The sequence below is a fragment of the Vipera ursinii genome (assembly GCF_947247035.1).
Source record: "Vipera ursinii genome assembly, chromosome: 3".
In the NCBI taxonomy this organism is placed as follows: Eukaryota; Metazoa; Chordata; class Lepidosauria; order Squamata; family Viperidae; genus Vipera; species Vipera ursinii.
This window is the reverse complement of record NC_139516.1, coordinates 2378106-2399039: the sequence shown is the minus strand read 5'-3', so window position 1 is coordinate 2399039 and position 20934 is coordinate 2378106. Positions and strand designations below refer to the sequence as shown.

The window sequence follows — 20934 nt, the reverse complement described above, 5'->3', positions numbered from 1 at the left end:
TGTCCAGTCTCTTCTTAAAAACTTCCAGTGGCCGTAACGTTGAGGACTATTCGTATTTCACGTTTTCAATTTCTCAATCGTCTTCTTCTCCTCCTCCTCCTCCATGCAAACAGAATTCCTCATAAATTCAGATTCCAAAGCTTTGATGTGCAATCACATCGGCGAATTCTCTTTGGAGTAGGCTATTGCGCAAAGTGTCCGAAACACGATAATCTGAGCCTGCTCATTTGGGTCTTGAGGGAGAACTCTGGGTTGTTCTGTTCAATGAGCTGTTGATTAATTTCCTTGGCTGTCCTCAAATATTCTCCGGAGTCTTCTCCAACACAAAGTTCAACAGCATCCAAACGGCCGCAAAGACTCGCTAGAAGGTGGCAAAGGACCAGCTGTCTGCAAGGAGTATAAATCCTTCCCTTCCCCCACCATCCAGTCAGAACCTGAGGAAGCTTCTTGGGTGAGAAGCGAAACGTCTTCCAAAAAAAAAACCAAGGAAGTTCCGTTGCCTCCTGAAAAAAGATGCACCTTTGGGACAACCCTGAGCTGGATGGCTGAGAAGCTCATGGACATTTAGCCAGGCCCTTTGGAATGAACGCCTTCGAAGGGTGCGGGAGCAGGAACGGATGTCCAGAAAACATTGCAGGCTAGAAGAACCATTTGTGCTTCAGATGGAGATGCAGATGACGCAGACTCATCCCCATCATCCTGTGCCTGTCTTCAACCAGGAGGGACCCAGGGCAGAAGAACATCCTACAGCCAAGAAGGCTTCACACCCATTTGCACCACTCAGGTGACCCTGAGGACACAGGTGAACCTCCAAGTGGCCTCAAGGACTCTGTAAAAGGAGTCAAATGACCAGCAGTCTGCAAGGAGTATAAATCCTTCTATTCTCCACCATTCAGTCAGAACCTGAGGAAGCTTCTTTGGATGAGAAGCGAAACGTCTTCAAAGAGAAAAACAAGGTGGTCCAGTTGCCTCCTGAAAAAAGCCCCTTTGGGACAACCCTGAGCTGGACGACAGGAAAACTCCATAGAGACATTGGACAGCCACTTGTCCAGAATGGGATAGGGTCTCCTGGTTCAGCAGGGGTTGGACTAGAAGACCTCCAAAGGTCCCTTCCAGCTCTCTTCTGTTATTCTGAAGTATCCCAGCATTCCGATTAAGATGAAAATGGATGAAATTACCAGTCGGGATCTGTTGAAATGACACCAACATCACTCCATGATTATTATTATTTTTTCTAATGCAGGTAGTCCTCAAGTTATGGCCATTTGTTCAGCAACTGTTTGAATAAGTGATAGTGCGCTGTTTTGGCGTTCTACCATGATTTCTTTCACTTCCGTTTGTTCTGCATATTATATATTTGAGAACCACTTTGGTCTAGTGCAGGGGTAGGCAACCTCGGCTCTTTTATGACTCCTGGACTTCAACTCCCAGAATTCCTGAGCCAGCATAGCTGGCTCAGGAATTCTGGGAGTTGAAGTCCAGGAGTCATAAAAGAGCCGAGGTTGCCTACCCCTGGTCTAGTGGTTAAGACACAAAGCTAGAAACCAAGAGAAGGTGACACCTAATCTCACTTTAGGGACAAAAGCCAGCTGGGTGACTTTGGGCCAATCACCAGGAGACGGTGAGTTCTAGTCCCACCTTAGGCATGAAAGTCAGCTGGGTGACTTTGGGCCAATCACCAGGAGACGGTGAGTTCTAGTCCCGCCTTAGGAATGAAAGTCAGTTAGGTGAGTTTGAGCCAATCACCAGGAGATGGTGAGTTCTAGTCCCACCTTAGGAATGAAAGTCAGCTGGGTGACTTTGGGCCAATCCCCAGGAGACGGTGAGTTCTAGTCCCGCCTTAGGCATGAAAGTCAGCTGGGTGACTTTGGGCCAATCACCAGGAGACGGTGAGTTCTAGTCCCGCCTTAGGAATGAAAGTCAGTTGGGTGAGTTTGGGCCAATCACCAGGAGATGGTGTGTTCTAGTCCCGCCTTAGGCATGAAAGTCAGCTGGGTGACTTTGGGCCAATCACCAGGAGATGGTGAGTTCTAGTCCCGCCTTAGGAATGAAAGTCAGCTGGATGACTTTGGGCCAATCCCCAGGTGATGGTGAGTTCCTAGCTTGCCTTACACATGAAAGCTGGCTGGGTGCCTTTAGGCCAGTCCCTCTCTCTCAGCCCAGCCCACCTCACAGGGTTGTTGTTGTTGTTGGGAAAGGAGGATGAGGAAGGTGGTGAGTATGTCTAACCGCCTTGAGTTATTTGTAAACATAATAAAGGTAGGGCAAACATCCACCCATCCATCATCAATAAAATCTCACCCACCCAATTGTGTTCTGGGGAAGATGGTTGAAAGCCGAGATCGTTTGCAGATCTTGGCTCAGCTTCTGAGCTCAGCGGAGGCCGTAGCCAAAAAAAATCCTTCCGCGTTCCCAGACAGTGTCCAACAGGCAGCCGGAACTTGGGGCCTCCACCCAGAAGCCGGAAGGACAGTTGTGGGTTGTGAGTTGTGAATTCTTCTTCACTGGAGGAACCAATCCAGGCCACCCACCGAGAGGAAGAAGGGAAGGGCGGAAGAGGATCAGAGACCTGCTGACACACTCAAGGGAAGCTTGGGAACGCTGCTGCTGTGCGAATGCACACACGTGCAGAGGAGGAGCTGGCACGTCTGGGATGCATGAAAAATAATCCCTTTTTTCTCTCTCTCTGAGTCCAGAGACGGTCAGCCAGCAGGAGAAGAGGTAAGCTTCACCCGCCAGCCATCTCAAGGGACCCTTTTCTTGACCGCCGCTACCAACTGCGGTGTCTCCTCTAATGGTTTGGTCATTTGTAGAACATGGAATATATAACAGGTAACAGAACAGATAAGAGAATCCCAGAGTTGGAAGGGACCTTGGAGGTCTTCTAGTCCAACCCCCTGCTCATGCAGGAGACCCTATACCAGACATGTAAACACAACGCCTGGGGGCCGGAGGCAGCCTGTGAAGTGGTTTCATGTGGCCCGCGAAGCCATCCTGGAAACAGTGAGGAAACGGCCCCCACTGCCTTGGCCCTGGCCCAGAGACCCTCCTCCTGCCAGAGACCCTCAGATCTGTCCCACTCCTGCCCAGGCCCCATAGGCACCCTTGATGCGAACGATGTAGAGCTGGCCCCGCCCACCCAGTAGGCCATACGCACTCTAGCCACGCCCACCCAGTAGGCCACGCCCACCCTGGCCATACCCACCCGGCCCCTTGAGGGCAACCGCAATGCTGATGTGGCCCTCAATGAAATTGAGTTTGACACCCCTGCCCTAGACCATTTCAGTCAAATGGCTGTCCAGTCTCTTCTTAAAAACCTCCAGTGATGGAGCATTCACAGCTTCTGGAGTCAGGTTGTCCCACTGGTTAATTGTTCTGACTGTCAGGAAATTCCTCCTTAGTACCAGGTTGTCTCTATTCTATTCTATTCTATTCTATTCTATTCTATTCTATTCTATTCTATTCTATTCTATTCTATTCTATTCTATTCTATTCTATTCTATTCTATTCTATTCTATTCTATTCTATTCTATTCTATTCTATTTCATATTTTCTATTCTATTCTATTCTATTTATTCTATTCTATTCTATTCTATTCTATTCTATTTATTCTATTCTATTCTATTCTATTCTATTCTATTCTATTCTATTCTATTTATTCTATTCTATTCTATTCTATTCTATTCTATTCTATTCTATTCTATTCTTATTTCTTATTCTATTCTATTCTATTCTATTCTATTCTATTCTATTCTATTTCATATTTTCTATTCTATTCTATTCTATTCTATTCTATTTATTCTATTCTATTCTATTCTATTTATTCTATTCTATTCTATTCTATTTATTCTATTCTATTCTATTCTATTCTATTCTATTCTATTCTATTCTATTCTATTTATTCTATTCTATTTATTCTATTTATTCTATTCTATTCTATTCTATTCTATTCTATTCTATTCTATTCTATTCTATTCTATTCTATTCTATTCTATTCTATTCTATTCTATTCTATTCTATTCTATTCTTATTTCTTATTCTATTCTATTCTATTCTACCTCCAGGATCCCTTCCAGTCGTTATTCAGTTTTGTCCTCTTCTCCAAAGAAAGTAAGTGCAGGAGAAGAAGTAATGAGTGTAAACTCGTTAAAAAGAGATACAATCTGGAAATAAGGAGTAATTCTGTGGGTTTTTTTTAATCAGTAGAAATCATGGGCGCTCCATCACTGGAGGCTTTTAAGAAGAGACCGGACAGCCAGTTGTCTCAAATAGTAGAGGTTCCTCTGTTTGAGCAGGGGGCTGGACTAGATGACCTCCAAGGTCACTCACTCCCAACTCTGCTATTCTGTTATTCCGGCAGAGTTGAAATCTGCCACATCTGGAATTGAGAACACTTAAGTCGGAGCTTAGCTGGCAGTCGAAAAACTACGCCATGCGTGTTGTATGTTTCATGATTTTTGGGAATGTTGCAAGAAAGAAGAGTTTAAAAAGCCAGGCTGGGTGTGTGTGTGTGGGGGGGCTTTTCCACCGGATCCCTGCAAATCTGGGAGACCAGCGTTTCCCAGGGATTATGAGACTGGTGATGTGGTGCAGCAGAACTACCCAAGCTAGGGGGGGGGGCTTTTCATCCGGACCCCCTAGCAAATCGTAGCAGCCAGCAATTCGTAAGAAGCACTGTCGGGGATTATGGGTTTGATGGTTCAGCCCAGCAGGGGGGCCAGGGCAAGCCAGCCAGCCCGGGGGTGGGGTGGGGGGAATCTTTCCAAGTGGATCACCTGCAAATCTGGCTGGCCAGTGATTCCCAGGAAACCCTGCTGGGGATTATGGGCCTGGTGATGCAGCACAGCGGAAGGACCAGATCTGGGGGACAGGGCGCTTCCCAACCGGATCCCCAGGAGATCAGTGTGCCCCGCCATTCCCACGTACCACTGCCCTGGATTATGGGCCTGGTGGTGCAGGGAAGCAGGAAGATCCAGGCCGGACAGGGGTGGGGACTTCCCAACCGATCTCCTGAAGCTCTGGCCGGACAGCAAGTCCTGCCAGGGTGATGGGTCCAGTGATACGGTGAAGTACGGGTAGTCCTCAACTTATGACAGTTCATGGGAGGGGGTTGGGTTTTTATTACTTTTAAATGCGTTTTAATCTATCTAAGAGTTCTGGGCGCTTGTTTAATCTCTTTTAATTTTTGTATTCTTGTTTTTTAACATGTATTGCCCTGTTCACCGCCCTGAGTCCTTCGGGAGAAGGGCGGTATACAAATAAAATTAATTAATTAATTAATTAATTAATTAATTTAGTGACCATTCAAAGTCCCAGCATCACTGAAAAAGTGGGACTGAGGATCATTTTTCACACGTACGACCGGGGGGGTCATGTGATGCAGATTCAGATGCTCGGCAATTGAGTTATGACGGGTTGCAGCATCCCATGGGTGGTGGGTGGTCACGCGACCCTCTTTGGCAACCTTCCGACCGACCGGCAAAGTCAACGAGGGAAGCCGGATTCACTTAACGGCCATGCCAGCGACCTAACAGCTGCAGCGATTTCACTTAACAACGGTGGCCCGAAAGGTCGTAAAACGGGGCAAAATGTCGCAATGTCTCGCTTAGCAACAGCACAGGGGGGGGCTCCACTGGGGTCGGAAGTCCAGGACCCCGTCTAGCAGGACCCGGGCTTAGGAACGGCCGGAGCAATCGCTCGGAGGGCGGCGGGTCTTCCAGCCCCCTGGCCGACCCCGGCCCGGGCTGGCTCGGGGGTCTGCGGTGCGTTCCCAGCGCTCGGGCGAGTGTGGGAACCAGACAGCCCAGGCAGAGTTCATCGGGGCGGGCTTCCTCCAGCGTCCCCAGGGAGGGGCCGGCCCCCTCTCCTCCCACCCACCCCCCGCTTCCCCCGGGCCAGGCAGCGGAGGCCAGCCGCGGCTCCGTCCCGACACGGTCTTTGCGCCGGAGCCAAGCGAGGAAAGAGCCGGGCGGGATGTCTGCCTCCCGCGGGGGCGGGGGCCTGGGTCTTCGCTCCTTGGCTCCGGATGGAGGTCAGCTGGCCAGGCGCCGCGACCCTGGAACGCAGCGTTCACACAACGAGGCTTCGACCCACGGAAAAGCGCGTTTGCGCTCAGGGTTGATCCCTGCGGTCCTCGATGCTCTCTGAGCTGGGTGGTTTTCTTGCAGACGTTTCGTGACCCAACTAGGGAACGTCAGTGTTAGAAGGGAAGGAGGTTTGAAGAGAGGAGGAGGAGGAGGAGGAGGAGGAGGAGGAGGAGGAAGAAGAAGAAGAAGAAGAAGAAGAAGAAGAAGAAGAAGAAGAAGAAGAAGAAGAAGAAGAGGAGGAGGAGGAGGAGGAGGAGGAGGAGGAGGAGGAGGAGGAGGAGGAGGAGGAGGAGGAGGAGGAGGAGGAGGAGGAGGAGGAGGAGGAGGAGGAGGAGGATAACTGTGGGGTCCTTGCTGCTCTCTGAGCTGGGTGGTTTTCTTGCAGACGTTTCGTGACCCAACTAGGGAACATCAGTGTTAGAAGGGAAGGAGGTTTGAAGAGAGGAGGAGGAGGAGGAGGAGGAGGAAGAGGAGGAGGAGGAGGGGGAGGAGGAGGAGGAGGATAACTGTGGGGTCCTTGCTGCTCTCTGAGCTGGGTGGTTTTCTTGCAGACGTTTCATGACCCAACTAGAGAACAACATCAGTGATAGAATGCAGTGGAGCGGCGGAAGGAGGAGGAAGAAATGGACTCTGGGGTCCTTAGTGCTCTCTGAGCTTCATTGTTTTCTTGCAGGCATTTCATTACCCAAATAGGGAACAACATCAGTGCTAGAAGGGAGGGGGGCTTGTGGAGAGGAGGAGGAGGAGGAAGAGGAGGAGGAGGAGGAGGAGGAGGAGGAGGAGGAGGAGATTCTTGGTCTCTGAGCAGGGTGGTTTTCTTGCATACATTTCATCACCCAAATAGGTAACAACATCTGGCCCCCACTAGTGCTACCACTGATGATGTTACCCAGTTGGCTCATGAAACATCTACAAGAAAACCAGACTGAAGGTAGGAAAAAATATATAAATAAGACCTTAATTTTGCTGCCCGCCCCCAGGAAGGTAAGATAAAGTCTCTTTTAATTGTATAGATTTTTGTTTAAAACGGCCAAGATGGAGCAGTTAATTTGCCACAGTTTCTTTCGGGATATTTTTCCCAACTGTTCAGCCTAGGGCTTTCCTTGTGGTGCCCCATCCAAGTACCAAAACCAGTTTCAACCTGCTTGGCTTGACAACATCAAGCAAGACATGTTGGCTGGGGAATTCTGGGCGTTGAAGTCCACACATCTTAAAAACGTTGGCATCTTTTAAACTCACTTAATCTGATGTTTAGTCTAGCCTGGACGAATGTACAAACTTCCCATTACAGCATCCTTAATCAAAGCCGGCAATTGGAGAAAAGGAACGTTCGAAATCACAAAGATCAGCCTTTTTTTTAAAAAAAAAATGTGTGTGAATTTGGCAAGACTGCTATGAAGGCACAGTAAAAATTGGGCAAGCATGACACCATGGACTGTGTTTTATTGAGTGGGTGGCTGGGGTATTCTGGGAGTTGAAGTCCACACAGCTTAAGGTTTACTAAGAAACCTTGCTCTGAGCAAACAGGATAGGGAAATGGGGAACTTCCAGCTTTCTGCTGTTTTTGACCCACACCCCGCCCCTGGAAACAATGCTCTGCATTTAGATATCTAGACATCAAGGAGAGAAGCAACCTAGAACTAAGCAGAAACTTCCTGACAGTGAGGACAATTAACCAGTGGAACTCCTTGCCTCCAGAAGCTGTGGTTGCTCCAACAGTGGAGGTCTTGAAGAAGAGACTGGACAGCCACTGGTCTGAAATGGTGTAGGGTTTCCTGCCTGAGCAGGGGGTTGGACTAGATGACCTCCAAGATCCCTTCCAACTATTATTATTGATCATCACACAGTCAGCCAGATGTTCAGACTGGATCTGGCATTTTTGTCTACCTATCGAGTCCTTACCAAGGACCTGGGATAGGCAGATGTGGATGTTGGATGGTATCACAGATCTCGTCGCAGGATGGAAGCAGCTCCTACTAAGGCCGCCTTTTGCAATTGACTAATGGCGAATTTGTCAATGCCGATGATGGTGTTCAAGTGGTGCTCCAGTTGTTTGGGGATTGCACCCAAGGCGCCCATTACTATTGGTACTACTACCCTTGCTTGCCTTTGCCACAGTCGTTCTATTTCTATTTGTAGGTCTTTGTATTTTGCGATCTTCTCCAGTTCTTTCTCGTCTCTTCTGCTGTCTCCAGGCGCTGCCACGTCCACGATCCAGACTTTTTTGTCTTCCTTATCGACAATTGTTAAGTCCCGGGTGTTATGTTGCAGGTGCTTGTCTGTTTGAATTCTGAAGTCCCAGAGCAGTTTAACTTTACCATTTTCTATGACTTTCTCTATTTTATGATCCCACCAGTCCTTGCTTACAGGCAAATGCCCTTGAAGACCACCCGGAGGCTTCAGCTGGTGCAGAATGCGGCCGCGCGGGTAGTGATGGGAGCACCCCGATACTCCCATATTACACCCCTCCTGCGTGAGCTGCATTGGTTACCGGTTGTCCTCCGGGTGAGATTTAAGGTGCTGGTACTTACCTTTAAAGCCCTACATGGCTTAGGACCGGGATACTTGCAGGACCATCTGCTGCCGGGACGACTTCCCATCGCCCAGTGCGCTCACACAGGGAGGGCCTCCTCAGGGTACCGTCGGCTAGACAATGTCGGCTGGCGACCCCCAGGGGGAGGGCCTTCTCTGTGGGGGCACCTGCCCTGTGGAACCAACTCCCCCTTGAGCTTCGGATGGCCCCGGATCACCGGTCCTTTCGCCACGGCCTCAAAACTCTCCTTTTCCATCAGGTTGACCTGGACTGACAGGGATTTTAATTATGTTTTTAATTTTTAACTTATTTTAATTATTTTAATTTTAATTTATTCTACAGGGGCCATTAATTTAATTTTCTTTTAACTTCTGTATTATTGTATTTTATTGTTGTTAGCCGCCCTGAGTCCTTCGGGAGATAGGGCGGCATATAAGTCCCAAAAATAAATAAATAAATAAATAAATAAATAAATAAATAAATAAATAAATAAATAAATAAATAAATAAATAAATAAATAAATAAATAAAATGATATTTCTTGCAGATCTTCCAGTGCACCATTGTTGCTACTTGGTCATGCCGCTGCTTGTAGTCAGTCTGTGCGATCTTCTTGCAGCAGCTTACCGGGTGGTCCGCTGTTTCTTCAGCATCTTTGCATAGGCGGCACTGACTGTCTGTTGCTGTCTTCTCAATTTTATTTTTTATTTTTATTTTTATTTTAATTCCATTTATATCCCGCCCTTCTCCGAAGACTCAGGGCGGCTTACAAGCGTTAGCAGTAGCCTTCATTCTATGTATATGCCTGCTTATTAGGGCTTTCACACACACACCCCAAGCGGCATTATTACAAAGTCAGCTTAATTGCCCCCAACAATCTGGGTCCTGACTTTGTATATTTTATTATTGTTATTATTGCTGGTTGTTGTTGTTGTTGTTGTTGTTGTTGTTGTTGTTATTATTATTATTATTATTATTATTATTATTATTATTATTATTATTATTATTATTGCTATTTAGGGTTGGCATCCTCCAACAGACCATGACGCAACTGGAGCCTTCAACTGCAAAGAGTTTGGCAACCAGATTGCCCACCTCAACAGGCCTGCTTACTACTCTGTCTAATTTGATCTGCAGAATAAGGCAAATCTGATATTATTTAGAGACCTTATCACCAGCGGCAGGTGAACCCGTGCTCTTTAAAAGAGCTAGAAGCAGAGAACCTTCAGTATACATAGTCCTCAACTTACGACATTCCATTCAGTGACAGTTCAAAGTTACAATGGCACTGGGAAAAGTTATTTATTGAGAGTTTTTCACACAACTGTGACAGCACCCCCGTCAGTCAGGTGATCAAAATTCAGAGCCTCAGCAACTGGTTCATACGACGGTTGCAGCGTCCCGGGGCGGGGGCAAGTGATTCCCCTTTTCCAGCAAAGTCCATGGGGAAGCTGGATTCACTTAACAACCATGCTAGTAAACAACTGCAAGGATTCACTTAGCAACCGTAGCCAGGAAGGTCGTAAAACGCAGCAAAAGTCACTGAACATATGTTTCGTTTAATGGCAGAAATCTGGGGCTCCACTGAGGTCGTAGCTTAAAGGACTACCTATATTTAAAAGGGCCAGAAGCAGAGAACCGTCAATAAAAGGATCATTTGTTCACTTTTAATTTTGGAAATTCTTCTCCTCTGCCCTCGTTGCCACAACCCACATTTTCCTTAGCCTGAGGCTGTTCTGAGGCCTGAAATTAACTGGCTTAAAAAAAAAACCTTCCCTGTCCGTTGCTCAATCAGAGAGTGATTTTAAAAATCAAGGTTTCTCGCTCTTTTTTCAAACCTTTAAAATAAGATGGTGCTTTCAAATATCTCAGGGGCTGCCCCAAAGAAGAGGCAGTCAAGCTGTTCTCCAAAGCCCCTGAAGGCAGGATAAGAAGCAACGGATGGAAACTCATCAAGGAGAGAAGCATCACTGGAGGCTTTTAAGAAGAGACTGGACAGCCATTTGTCTGGGATGCAATAAGGGGGTTGGACTAGATGACCTCCAAGGTCCCTTCCAACTTTATTATTATTGTTATTGTTATTATTGTTAACATTAACATTAACATTGATATTGAAATTAATATTAATAATATTAAGACTAAGATTGATATTGATATTGATAATATTAATATTAATATCTTCCTTCGCTGTGTTCGCACAACGTGGTTAACCTGATAATTGCATGAAATCCTTTGCTGGATTTGCGTGCAGTCTTACACTGGCTCGGTCAGGTGTGCTTACACAACTTGTTAAGCCGGTGGAAATAAAGTTCAAACTGATTCCTCGACTTACAATAGCTCATTAAGCGGCAGTTCACCGTTACAAGAACACTGAAAGACGTGACTCATGATTAGGTGAACGACCACTGCGGCACCCCCATGATCAAGCGTGATCAAAACTCAGACGCTTGGCAACTGACTCGTATTTGTGACCGTTGCCGTGTCCCAAGGTCACGTGATCCCCTTCTGTGACATTCTGACGAGCAAAATCCGTGGGGAAGTGCAGTCGATTAGATAACCTTTATTGTCATTTTTTTTCCCCTGCGGGCACAACGCCACCTGTTAAAAATGAAATTTAGTTGCTTCTTCTCGAAGTGTGGCTCCCTTGCTAACTGAACAACTGCGGTGTTTCACTGTGGCAAGGAAGGTCATAAATTCACTCAACAAATCTCTCACTTAACAACAGAAACTTTGGGCTCAGGACTACCCTCGTTCGTGTAGAAACGCCCACCGATTTTGCGCTGTAACCGGATGACTTCGGCTTTGCGTTGCTTAGTCCTTCCTTATACAGATAGTCCTCAGGTTACAAATTATTTGCTTCGCAATGGTTCAAAGTTACAGCTGCGCTAGAAAAAGTGACCTAGTGCCGGTCCTCACCCTTACGACCATCTTCAGCATCACTACAGCCAGATGATCAAAATTTGGGCACTTGGAAACCGGCGTGGATTTACGACGGTTGCAGCAAGCCAGGGTTGATTGTGTGATTGCCATTGGTGATCTTCCCAGCTGGCTTCCAACAGACAAAGTCAGTGGGGAAAGCTGGACTCATTTAACGACTGCACGGTTCACTTAACATCTACAGTGATGAATAGAATAGAATAGAATAGAATAGAATAGAATAGAATAGAATAGAATAGAATAGAATAGAATAGAATAGAATAGAATAGAATAGAATAGAATAAATAAGAATAGAACAGAAGAATAGAATAGAATAGATATTGGAATATAGAATAGAATAAGAGCAGAATAGAATAGAACAGAACAGAACAGAACAGAACAGAACAGAACAGAACAGAATAGGAAAAAATAAGAATAGAAGAGAAGAATAGAATAGAATAGATATTGGAATATAGAATAGAATAAGAGCAGAATAGAATAGAATAGAATAGAATAGAATAGAATAGAATAGAATAGAATAGAATAGAATAGAATAGAATAGAATAGAATAGAATAGAATAGAATAGAATAGGAAAAAATAAGAATAGAAGAATAGAATAGAATAGATATTAGAATATAGAATAGAATAAGAGCAGAATAGAATAGAATAGAATAGAATAGAATAGAATAGAATAGAACAGAACAGAACAGAACAGAACAGAATAGAATTAATAGAACAGAAAATAGAATAGAAAATAGAACAGAACAGAACAGAACAGAACAACAGAACAGAACAGAATATAAGACTTGGAGGGGACCCTGGAGGTCTTCTAGTCCACCCCCCCTGCTCAGGCTGAACAAAGGTGGCAAAAAGATTGTAAAATCAGGCCCGTTTCACTTAACAACCACCTTGTTTAGCCATGGGAATTCTGGTGCCAATTTTGGACGTAACCCGAGGATTACCTGTAGACACGAAAGCAGGGGAAATGTAGGCTCCTGCTCCCCATTGACACAAGACTGTGGCCTCCTCCCTCCTTACTTTAGCACGCCACACAAACTACAGCATGAGAACACGCTATTCCCGCCACGAGCGGCCAAGCCTTTTAGGCCCCCACCCCAACCTCCGGGGAGAGCCGTCGTCCCGTTCCCATGACCTCATTCCTCCCAAAACAGCCAGCTCCAAAATAACACCCCCCCCCCGGCAACGAAATGTTCTGAGATAAAATTGCCTCGGACCCTACGCAGAATGCCCCCTCCTCAGCAACCCTCTTTTTAATTCCTCCTAAAAGAAAAAAAAAAGGGGTGGGTGGGGGGGGGTGTAAGGGAGAAAAATCACCCCGAAGACCAAAATTTCATTTCTTCTGGCTAGAGTTTAATGCTTGCTGGCAACCGTTCCCCTTGGCAGTTCTTTCCCTCCCCCCCCCCCCGAAGGCTGCACCAAGGGCTGAAACACCCCCCTCCCTACCCCCCCCTTTTGTATCTGTATTGCAAGATGCTGGCTAGGTTGCAGCGCTCGTGATTAAACCTGGAATGAGAGGCAGGGCAGGATTTGGCCACGGCCGGGCCTGTAGACTAAAACATACGAAGAACGGCTGCAGGGCTTGGGTTTGGCTAGTTTAAAGACAAGGAGAAATAGGGGTGACGTGATAGCAGCGTTCCAGTATCTGAGGGGCTGCCCCAAAGAAGAGGAGGGGGGTCAAGTTGTTATCCAAAGCACCAGAGGGCAGGACGAGAAGCAAGGTTGGAAACTGATCAAAGAGAGAAGCAACCTGGAATTAAGGAGAAACTTCCTGACAGGGAGGACAATTAACCAGTGGAACAGCTGGCCACCAGAAATCGTGGGCGTTTTTTAAGAAGAGACTGGACAGTCACTTGTCTGAGTTGGTATAAGTTCTCCTGCTTGAGCAGGGGGCTGGACTAGAAGACCTCCAAGGTCCCTTCCGGGTTCTATTCTATTCTGCCTTTCCGCCTTTCGCCTCCCGGCCGGCTTGACTTCCACTTCTGCTGACGTCCAAGGATTCTGTGCAGAAGAGCATGGATTTTTATCCCAGCAAAAGAAAACCGGAGCTTTGATCAATCCAAGAGAGTATAAAAGTGCCGAGCTGGAAAGAGGAGGGGGGGAAGGAACTTCACTCTCACGCAGCCCCCCCCCTCCATTCGTTCTGCCAGAATTCAGATGGACATTGAGTTCCTATCTCCAGGGCCTTGATTGGGGTGGGTGGGTTAGCTGCTCCCCGTCACTCAAAAAGGAACATACCGGGAGTCCGGTAGAGGCAGTGGGGCAGCCCCAGCTGGTAACCGCTGCCCCCTTGGAGTGAAAAGGGGCTTCCTGGCCAAGCTTCCTGCTCCACCGGCGGCTGCACGAAGGACGGGGGCTGGACGGGAGCCGAAGAACTGGCCGCAGGGGGCACGCTCAGAAGGTGGTCCAAGGTGGGCCCCCGTCCCGCTTCGTTGACGCCGAAATTCAAGGCCTGCAGACGACACTGGTAGCCCCCGCCCCGTGCCTCGGGGTTGGGGTAGCCAAAGATGGGCAGGACCGACGCTTTGGCGTAAGCCTCGTTGCCCTCAAGGGCGGGCAGGCCGCTGGGCGAGGGATGCAGCCGATGGCTGGGCTGGGCTGCTTTCCCGGGACCCAGAAGGACGGGGAAGTTGGGTACCAGCTGGCCCAACGCCTGAGGCAGCCCCTTGCCTTCCTGCCCAGGTTTTGGGGTCCCCTGGCAAGGGTGGGGTCCCTTCGGCAGGCTTCCATTTATCTCCGGGCTGGATGGGGAGGGCAGCCTCTCCACAAGGGGGACAACCTCAAGGTCATCCAGAAGGACCCCTTTCTCCGGGCCAGGATTCCCCGGCGAACAGAATCCCTGCGGATGGCTGTAGATCCCAGCTTTGGGGCCCGGGGCCCCCTGCAGATGGAGACACGGTGCCTTGGCTCCCAAAGGGTTGATCTTGGCACGGGGCTGGCTCCGGGGGATGTGGGGCTCCGGGCAAGGCAGGGCTGGATCGGGACCCTCCTGCCCAGCCAGAGACAGACTCGAGGGCAAGACCCCCGCGGGCCCTGGCACTGCCCGCCTGGAATTGGGGCACTCCTTCCCGGAGGGAGCTGCTGTCGGCAGAGCCTCCTGCCTCTTGGTCCTCTTTCCTGCCAACATCCGGCCAGTCCGCTGGGCCCTGCCGGCCCGGGGCCCCTTCTTGGACCCCCGGCCGTCCCCGGGAGCCCCAGAGGGACCCCTCCGTCGAGTGAAACGCTGCCGGCGACGCAGGAAGGAGCCGTTCTCAAACATGTTGTGGCAGTCGGGGTGCAAGATCCAGAAGTTGCCCTTGCCGGGCTTCCGGTCGTCCCGGGCGACTTTGACGAAGCAGTCGTTAAGCGAGAGGTTGTGGCGGATGGAATTCTGCCAGCCCTGCCGATTGTCTCGGTAGTAGGCGAAGCGGCCGGTGATGAAGCGGTAGATGCCGCTCAGGGTCAGCCGCTGCTCGGGGCTGCTCTGGATGGCCAGGGCGATCAGGGCGATGTAGCTGTAAGGGGGTTTGCTGCCCTCCACGCAGGACGGCAAGGCGGCGCCCACGCGGGGCTCCGGGACGTAGAGCGGGGAGGGTCCCGCGGGGAGGGTCTCGCCCACGCGGGACGCTCCCGGCCGGGGAGAGCTGGCCGAGTCGAGCTGCATCGTCTTTTCCATCCCGGGACGGGGGTCCCCACGCCGGCTTTAAAGCCCGCAGCGGTCCGGCCCCTGGGCTGAGCCGGGGGTGGGTGGGTGGGTGGGTGGGAAGGCGCTGGACGGCCCCACCTCCGCCCGTGGGAGGGGAAAGCCGCGGCGGACGCGACGCCGGCCCACGGAGGGAAGGCGGGGATCTTCGGGGCTAGGTGCGTCTCGCCCACTCCCCAACCTTTCCCAGGCTCCCGGGTGGGTGGGTGGGTGGGGGAGTGGGGGAGGACGGGAGGGGGTGGGAGCAGCCAGAAGGGGGAAAAGGACGTGTGTGTGTGTGCGTGTGTGTGTGTGCGCGCCGTCGTTTCCCAGATCCAGCACGGTTTTTTTTTAAAAAAAAAAACACGCGCACGCGTGCACACGTACAAACACACACTCGACAGAGCCGACGGCTGGAGGCTGCGGTGCGGTTTGCGAATTTCCAAACGGCAGCAAGATTTATTTTTAATAATAATAATTAAAAAAAAACCAAACACGCACGCGCGCGCACGATGCAGACGATCGACCCAGCACGGGTAGGGAGGGGAGGAGTGCTGTAGGGCGCGCCGGATTCCCAAATCAAACTCTCCGATGCTGTTTAGAAGTTTTTAAGAAACACGTGCACGGACACGAAGGCAAGGCGCGCGCACACGAGGCAAGCTGGGTAAGAGTAACCGGATTCTCCCCTGCCCCCCCCCCCCGCCACCCCCAACGCCTCCAAACCCCGGGTTCGTACCGTCCAGGGCTGGTCAAACCTCCGCTCTTATTTCGCTGCTTTGGCTTCAGGGGGGGTTTAAAAGAAGGGGAGGAGGGGGAGGACTGGGGGGAGGTCCTGGGTGCTCTCTGAGCCGGGTTGTTTTCTTACAGACGTTTCATGACCCAACTAGGGAACGTCATCAGGGCTAGAAAGGAGGGGGCTTGTGTAGAGGAGGAGGAGGAGGAAGAGGAAGAGGAGGAGGAGGAAGAAGAAGAGGAGGAGGAGGAGGAGGAGGAGGAGGAGGAGGAGGAGGAGGAGGAGGAGGAGGAGGAGGAGGAGGAAAAAAAATGGACTCTGGGTCCTTGGTGCTCTCTGAGCTTCATTGTTTTCTTCCAGGCATTACATGACCCAACTCTTGAACATCAGTGCTAGAAGGGAGGAGGAGGAGGAGGAGGAGGAGGAGGAGGAGGAGGAGGAGGAGGAGGAGGAGGAGGAGGAGGAGGAGGAGGAGGAAAAAAATGGACTCTGGGTCCTTGGTGCTCTCTGAGCTTCATTGTTTTCTTGCAGGCATTGCATGACCCAACTAGGGAACAACATCAGTGCTAGAAGGGAGGAGGAGGAGGAGGAGGAGGAGGAGGAGGAGGAGGAGGAGGAGGAGGAGGAGGAGGAGGAGGAGGAAAAAAATGGACTCTGGGTCCTTGGTGCTCTCTGAGCTTCATTGTTTTCTTGCAGGCATTGCATGACCCAACTAGGGAACAACATCAGTGCTAGAAGGGAGGAGGAGGAGGAGGAGGAGGAGGAGGAGGAGGAGGAGGAGGAGGAGGAGGAGGAGGAAATGGATTCTGAGCTTCATTGTTTTCTTGCAGGCATTGCATGACCCAACTAGGGAACAACATCAGTGCTAGAAGGGAGGAGGAGGAGGAGGAGGAGGAGGAGGAGGAGGAGGAGGAGGAGGAGGAGGAGGAGGAGGAGGAGGAGGAGGAGGTGGTGGAGGAGGAGGAAACGGATTCTGAGCTTCATTGTTTTCTTGCAGGCATTGCATGACCCCACTAGGGAACATCATCAGTGCCAGAAGGGAGGGGGGGTTGTGGAGAGGAGGAAGAGGAGGAGGAGGGGAAAAAATGGACTCTGTATCCTTGGTGCCCTCGGAGCTTGTTTTCTTGCAGACATTTCATTACCCAAATAGGGAACATCATCAGTGCTAGAAGGAGATGGACATGCGAAGTGAAGGAGAAGGGGGAGAGGGAGGGGGAGCAGGAGGGGGAGGAGGGGGAAGCAGGAGGGGAGGAGCTGCACCCCCCCTTCTGGCCCCAGGGCCTTGGGGAGACAACCGGCTTGGCGCAACTTGCAGTTTCAAGTTGTCAAGTCAAGAGCAAACTGACTTGGGAAAGTGATTTCTGCGTTGCACTGGGAAGGGATGGCAGCTTTTTGCTGTGGTCAGTTTGTGGTTGTCGAGATCGCCTTTCTCCTCTGCGGTAGCTCAGCCAAGTCTTGCCCCTCCTTGGCCACTGCATCCAGGCAGGGCGGGAGCATTTTTTGAATATATTTCCAAGTTGGTCATTGTGGTCCCTGGAGTGGGATAGCCTAAGGCAGGATTTCTCAGTTTGAAGAAGATGGGTGGACTTCAACTCCCAGAATTCATCAGCCAGCATGCTGGCTGGGGAATTCTGGGAGCAGAAGTCCACTCACAGTGCCTAGGGGATTCTCGAAGTCCACTCACGCTGGCTGGGGAATTCTGGGAGTTGAAGTCCACTCACGCTGCCTGGGGATTTCTGGGAGTTGAAGTCCACTCACGCTGCCTGGGGATTTCTGGGAGTTGAAGTCCATTCACGCTGCATCTTAAAATTGCTAAGGTTGGGAAACCCTGGCTTAAGGCAAAGGTCCAAAAGGGCCATCTTTGTTTTATTTATCAAATTTATTTGCCGCTTTTCTCACGGTTCGGGAGACTGTTAGGGTTTAGTGCAGAAATTAGCTGCCATCTTGACTTTTTTGACCCTTCTCTGCAGATGGCTCTGTCTAAGTCTCACGAAATCAAACCAGAAATGAAACTGCAGCCATCACGAGATATCGGCTGCTAAATGCAAAAAATAAAAAATAAATATTGGGTATCCCTTGAGGCATCTCAGCCATTAGTTTTAAAATGTAGTTTCGTTTTGCTTTGTTTCATTTTAAGCGTTTAGGTAGCAACCCATCTCACGAGTGAACTCTGGGCAGCTGAAAATCAAAACTAGAAACAACGTAAAAACCGTAATCAAACTGTAGAACTAATCACATTGAACACAACAAATCTATTAAAAAGAATTACAAATGCCGGCTGTGTCAACCTCACGTATCCCTCGTTGCTGCTCGGCTGAAACTGCAGTGTCTGCCGATGTCTCTTGTCAGCAGGATCGAGAACAAACTCGGATCCCACCCCAAGAAGCTGAAATCATCAGGAAGAACTAGGAAAACAGCCTGGAGAAAAATGGTCACGGCTTCCCTCTGCTGGAAGAGGCCGTAAATAAGGGTTGGTCCAAAATTTAGACAGCTTGTCTGTCTATCCATCCATCCATCCATCCATCCATCCATCCATCCATCCATCCATCCATATCTCTATCTATCTATCTATCTATCTATCTATCTATCTATCTATCTATCTATCTATCTATCTATCTATCTATCTATCTATCACTCAGGGGTCGGTCCTCTCGCCCCTTCTGTTCAACATCTACATGAAGCCGCTGGGTGAGATCATTCGTGGTTTTGGAGTTGGGTATCATCAGTACGCTGATGATACCCAGCTTTTTATTTCGACCCCAAACCACCCCAGTGATGCCCTCGACGTGATGTCCCGGTGCCTGGAGGCAGTTCGGGTCTGGATGGGGAGGAACAGACTTCAACTCAACCCCGACAAGACTGAGTGGCTGTGCATACCGGCATCCCGGGATATTCAGAATATCCCATCTCTTTCTAGATAGGGCTCGCAACTTGGGAGTCCTCCTAGATTCACGGCTTACTTTGGAAGATCACATAGTGGCCGTGATTAGGGGGGCCTTCGCCCAGGTTCGCCTGGTGCGCCAGTTGCGGTCCTATCTAGACCGGGATGCCCTGCGTACGGTCACTCATGCGCTCGGGACCTCTCGTTTAGACTACTGCAACGCTCTTTACATGGGGCTGCCCTTGAAGACCACTTGGAGGCTCCAACTGGTACAGAATGCAGCTGCGAGAGTTGTGTTGGGAGTCTCCCGATACTCCCATGTTACCCCTCTTCTCCGTGAGCTGCATTGGCTCCCAGTTGTCTTCCGGGTGAGGTTCAAGGTGCTGGTATTGACCTACAAAGCCCTACATGGCATGGGTCCGGAATACCTTGGGGAGCACCTGCGGCCGGCATCAACTTCCCTCTGCCCAATACGCTCCCACAGAGAGGGTCTCCTCAGGGTGCCACCGGTCAAAGAATGCCAACTGGTGGCCCCCAGGGGGAGGGCGTTCTCTGTGGGCGCGCCGGATTTATGGAACCGTCTTCCGGTTGAGCTCTGGATGGCGCCCGACCTTCCGGCGGGATCTAAAGACTTATCTCTTTGAACAAGCTGGCCTGGCCTGATGGGAGGGGGTTGGATTTTTATTACTTTTAAATGCGTTTTAATCTATTTAAGAGTTCTGGGCACTAGTTTAATCTTTTTTAATTTTTGTATTCTGTCTTTTTAACATGTATTGCCCTGTTCACCGCCCTGAGTCCTTCGGGAGAAGGGCGGTATACAAATAAAATTAAAATTAAAAAAATTAAAATTATCTATCTATCTATCTATCTATCTATCTATCTATCTATCTATCTATCTATCATCTATTTTAACGCTTTGTATTAATTTATTGAATTGGGCCGTTGTATTTAATATTTTTTTTAATTTTTATATATTGTACTTTATTGTATTGCCCTGTACACTGCCCTGAGTCCTTCGGGAGAAGGGCGGTATAAAAATTAAATTAAATAAAAATAAAATTAAATAAAATCTATCTATCATCTATCTATCTATCTATCTATCTATCTATCTATCTATCTATCTATCTATCTATCATCTATCTATCGCTATCGTATCTCATCTGTTTCTATCATCTAATCTATATCTGATTTATCTCTATTATGTCTGTCATCTAGCTATCATCCGTCATCTTATCATGTAAACCTATCTCAATCATCTATCATCTATTTATATATAATCACTTGTCTGAGATGGTATAGGTTCTCCTGCTAGAGCAGGGGGCTGGACTAGAAGACCTCCAAGGTCCCTTCCAGATCTATTCTATTCTATTCTTATTCTATTCTATAATCTGTAATTTCTATTCTATTCTTTATTCCTACATTCTATTCTATTCCTTATTCTATTCTATTCTTCTACATATATCTCTATCATCTATCATCTATCTCTATCATCTCATCTATTTCTATCATCTAATCTATATCATCTAATTTATCTCTATCATGTCTGTCATCTAGCCATCATGTCATCTATCTCTCATCTCTCTCATCTATTTCTATCATCTAATCTGTATCATCTAATTTCTTATCATGTCTGTCATCTAGCTATCATCTATATCAGTGACGGCGAACCTTTTAAGAGACCGAGTGCCCAAACTGCAACCCAAATCCCACTTATTTATTGCAAAGTGCCAGGGCTGCATCAGGATTGCGGTGCTCTCAGGGGGGTGGGGTGGGGGTGGCCCACTGAGTGGGCGTGGCAGCAGTGGTCACGGCAGACTGGGTGAGCATGGCCGGGGCCAGGGTGGCGGGGGCCAGTCCCTCGCCGTCTCCGGGACATCCCCACGTCCTCACTACTCTGGTGAACTCTGCTGGTGCAACGGCATGTGCCCACAGAGAGGGCTCTCAGTGCCACCTCTGGCATGCGTGCCATAGGTTTGCCACCACTGGTCTATATCTATCATATCTAACTATATATTATGTATTATCTATATATTATGTATGTATATAGCTATCTCTCTCATCTCTTATCATCTATCTATCTATCCATATCTATCTTTGTATCCATAT

General features: G+C 48.9%; 2 protein-coding genes across 2 annotated transcripts in view; one reads left to right on the top strand and one right to left on the bottom strand.

Annotated features, from left to right (window-relative positions):
• Positions 1–20934, top strand: part of DNMT3B (DNA methyltransferase 3 beta) — a gene marked incomplete at its 5' end in the record, with an annotated part of 480157 nt that overhangs the window by 17261 nt on the left and 441962 nt on the right. The gene's annotated exons all lie outside the window — the stretch shown is intronic.
• Positions 1–20934, bottom strand: part of DUSP15 (dual specificity phosphatase 15) — a 161125-nt gene that overhangs the window by 103194 nt on the left and 36997 nt on the right. The gene's annotated exons all lie outside the window — the stretch shown is intronic.